Source organism: Rhinopithecus roxellana, chromosome 5 (genome assembly GCF_007565055.1).
Source record: "Rhinopithecus roxellana isolate Shanxi Qingling chromosome 5, ASM756505v1, whole genome shotgun sequence".
In the NCBI taxonomy this organism is placed as follows: Eukaryota; Metazoa; Chordata; class Mammalia; order Primates; family Cercopithecidae; genus Rhinopithecus; species Rhinopithecus roxellana.
The window spans coordinates 48,995,700-48,999,953 of NC_044553.1; positions in this window are offsets into that span (position 1 = coordinate 48,995,700).

A 4,254-nucleotide genomic window follows, 5' to 3' on the forward strand; every position below is an offset into this window, starting at 1 on the left:
AATCACTTGAACCCAAGAGGTAGAGGTTGCAGTGAGCCAAGATCACGCCACTGCACTCCAGCCTGGGTGACAGAGCGAGACTCCATCTCAAATAAATAAATAAATAAATATTAATGTGGAGTAAAATTCTTATTTATTTATCATTTCCACATATTTTTAAGAAGCAGGATTATTCAGTGTTGTCTTGTTTCCTGCTTTTGACTGAACATTATATGCAAAAATGTATACCATGTATAGGCAAAAGATGTTTGTGCAGAGCAAAAGGTTGAACGACAATGTTACTGGTGATTGCTTTTGGTAGATAGGATTTCAGAGGAATTTTGTTTCTTCTTCAGACTTTCCATATTTTCCAAATATTTTTACAGTGAGCACATATGTTTTTATAATTAGGAGACAGCTATGATTAAGAACTTACACTTTGGTGTTAGCTAGATTTGAGTTCCAGTCTCAGCTCTACCTTGGCTGTGTATTAGCTGACTGACCTGGCCAAGTTACTTAACCTCCCCTAAGGCTCAGAAGAATACCTACCCACAAGGTTGTTGCAAGAAGCAAATGACACAATACATAGAAATCACTTAGCACAATTTCTGGCATATCATTAGTAGTAGCTCTTATTATAGATTTTGATCTGATTAAAATAATGTTACTTTTAGGCAACTCTGGGCTCACTGCCTATGGGTTAGCCCTGCTCCACAAGGAGCAGTCACTCTAAAAAAAATCAATCAATCAAAATTAAAACAAATAAATAGGCCGGGTGCAGCGGCTCACGCCTATAATCCCAGCACTTTGGGAAGCCAAGGTGGATGGATCACTTGAGGTCAGGAGTTTGAGACCAGCCTGGCCAACATGGTGAAACCCCATCTCTACTGAAAATACAAAAATTAGCTGGGCCTTGTGGCAGGCACCTGTAATCCCATTTACTTGGGAGGCTGAGGCAGGAGAATTGCTTGAACTCAGGAGGTGGAGCTTGCAATGAGCCGAGATTGCACCACTGCACTGCAGGCTGGGCCACAGAGCGAGATTCCATCTCAAAAAATAATAACAATAATAAACTAAATAAATAAATAAAACAAATAAATAAATGTATTACTTTAAATTTTTAAAATAGCCTTTCTTTGGGAAAGAAAAAAAATGAAAATTAAGTTCATATCTAGTTTCAATTATATTTTCACAAAGAAAAAATATCCAGAATGTTGAAATTACTGGACCTGAAGGACCAACTGTAAGAAGCAAGGTAATTGAAATTCAGGAAATTAATTCCTGAGTCACTTTCTAAAAATAAACCCAAACAACAACCACAATGAACACCTAACATTGCCAACCTAGAGAGAGGTGAGAAAGCAAACACTGAATGGATTCATACCCTGAAGTATAGCTGCAATAGCACAGCCCCTCACAAATCTTCAATACGGTGATAGCGAGCAGCAAACAACGTAGCCAAACTGATTTGACTTGTCTCTAAAACACAGTGGGCAGCAGTGGGATCTGGACAACCCTCTAGTTGATGAACACAGGCTCAGAGGACTTCAGCTTCTCCATAGCAAACGGGCAAATTTGTTCTGAAACCCAGTTGATAACTTTGTAAATTGTCTGGGATTGACATGTCGTGTTCCAGTTAGGACATGTGGAGTGAGACAGACCAGCTTTGTTACTGTATTTGTTAGGTTTTCTCTGGTGGAAAGACTCCACTGGAATCCCAGCTCCACCACTTACCAGCTTTGTGACTTTGGCTGAAAACCACTCCTGGGCTTCGTTTTCTCGTTTGTAGATGGGGATGATAATTCCTCCCTCACCAGGAGGCTGTGCAGATGGAATGTGATAACATATGTGAGAGTCTAGACCAGAGCCTGACAACTGGCAGGACTGACATGTTACTCCCCACCTCCTAGGATGACCCAACCCAAGAGATACAAGTAACTGAACTGTGCCTGTACCTGAGCAGTTACGGCAGTGAGAGTCACGGCCAACTTCATCTGTGGGGCCTGTACCCTGCAAACAGGGTTCTGTGCAAGTGGTGGAGGCTTCAGAGAGGGGATAGAGGCAGCCTCTGCCTTCAGGAGGCAGCATCACTCACCAGCCCTTTCACCCACTAGACTGTTAATGGAGGTTTTAAATAGAAAATGACGTGATCTTCTTTCTTGAATGATTATACTGCTAAAGTTTCTAAATATAAACTTAAACTATGATACCCCCTACATACACACACACACAGTCCTTATGTCAGAGTGGTGACTGTCCACCTGTCACAGCTTTTTCACAACTTTTTATTTTGAAAAATTTCAAAGACAGAAAAGTTGTCAGTAGTACAATGGACACCATATGTCACCAGATGTTCACTCAGATTTATCAATTAAATTTTACTGCATTTACGTTCTATTTTTAAAAAATCGTTTGCTGAACCATTTAAGAGTTAACTATAGACACTGTGACACTTCATCCAAAAATACTTCGGCATGTATCTCCTAAGAATAAAAATATTCATCCTATGTAACTATAAAATAAGTATCTAACTCAGGAAATTTTACATTAATACAATAGTAGTATTGAAAATACAGTTCATATTCAGAATTTCCCAGTTATTCCAATAATACCCTTTGTAGGTTTTTAATATACAGGATCCAGAAGAAAAAAGGAAAGGCCGGGCGCGGTGCTCAAGCCTGTAATCCCAGCACTTTGGGAGGCCGAGACGGGCGGATCATGAGGTCAGGAGATCGAGACCATCCTGGCTAACATGGTGAAACCCCGTCTCTACTAAAAAATACAAAAACTAGCTGGGCGAGGTGGCGGGCGCCTGTGGTCCCAGCTACTCGGGAGGCTGAGGCAGGAGAATGGCATAAACCCGGAAGGCGGAGCTTGCAGTGAGCTGAGATCCGGCCACTGCACTCCAGCCTGGGTGACAGAGCAAGACTCCTTCTCAAAAAAAAAAAAAAAAGAAAAAAGGAAAAAAAAACTCACATTTCATTTAATTGTCATGTCTTATCCAGTCGATTTCTGAAATTCAGCCCTTTCCGTTTTGGAGCTAGAGCTATTGTTTTCCCATTAATTTTATCCACTTCAGTGGGTCTTATAACTAAATGCAAGCCCCAGTAATTTTACTTCTTCACTTTTGATCCATGTACTTAAAAAAAGTGACTTAATATAATCCCACCATTTCTCAGTTCTTAGCTTTAAACAATATTTGAATAGAGTTGTAATGTTAACAGCATGCGCACAATGACAGATCTGGGCATGGAAGGTGGAAGCATTCAGCTAAGGGCACATTCAAGTCACAGTAATGACCGAATATTCAGGTAACAAACTGTGGTTGGAGATGAGGCCTGACTCTCTCCCTAGGTAAGGTAAAGAAGGATCTACAAAGAGTGAGAGGAGAAGCCACAAATGGGTAACTTTTCCCAGTGGAGAGAATATTTTGCGAGAAGAACCTTCTGAATGTTGGGAGACTTCCAGGCCAGAAGAGAAGCAGCAGGGTATGCTGGAGATCCAGAAAAACCAGGGGAGTGGGGTGTCCTCGGAGGCAAGGAAGGAATGGAGTGCACAGATAATGAGGAATAGACAATGAATTTCTTCCCTGAGCTGCTTATGGTTTTTAATTCAAGATGTGAATTAGGTCAGGTGCCACGGCTCACGCCTGTAATCCCAACACTTTGGGAGGCTGAGGCGGGTGGATCACATGAGGTCAGGAGTTCAAGACCAGCCTGGCCAACATGGTGAAACCCCATGGTATATGCCTGTAATCTCAGCTACTTGGGAGGCTCATGTAGGAGAATTGCTTGAACCCAGGAGACGGAGGTTGCAATGAGCCAGTGAGCCAAGATTGTGCCATTGCACTCCAGCCTGGGCAACAAGAGCGAAACTCTGACAAAAAAAAGAAAAGAAAAAAAAAGATGTGAATTAATTATCAAGACGAGGCCAGGAGAGGGGCATTGGGGCCCAGAGCTATGCTAGCTGCAGTCAGATCAGATAACCTTCGGAGAGGCAGGGTGGAGGCCAGGCCAGAAGCTCCAAGCACCAGACCTCAGATCTCCTGAGGCAAGACTCCTTTAGGTAAGCAAACAGGAATAGGCACTGGGAACTGCGGAGAGGGAGAAACTCAAGCATAATCATCAGGAAGAGAAGTTGCCGAGGAGCACATGAAGGGACAAACTGGAGGACAAAAGCCAATTCGGTTGGGATGACCAGGGAACAAATGGAAAGAATCTGTGTCCTTGACAACACTGAACCACTGAGTTAACCAACTGCAAAACCGCCCCACTG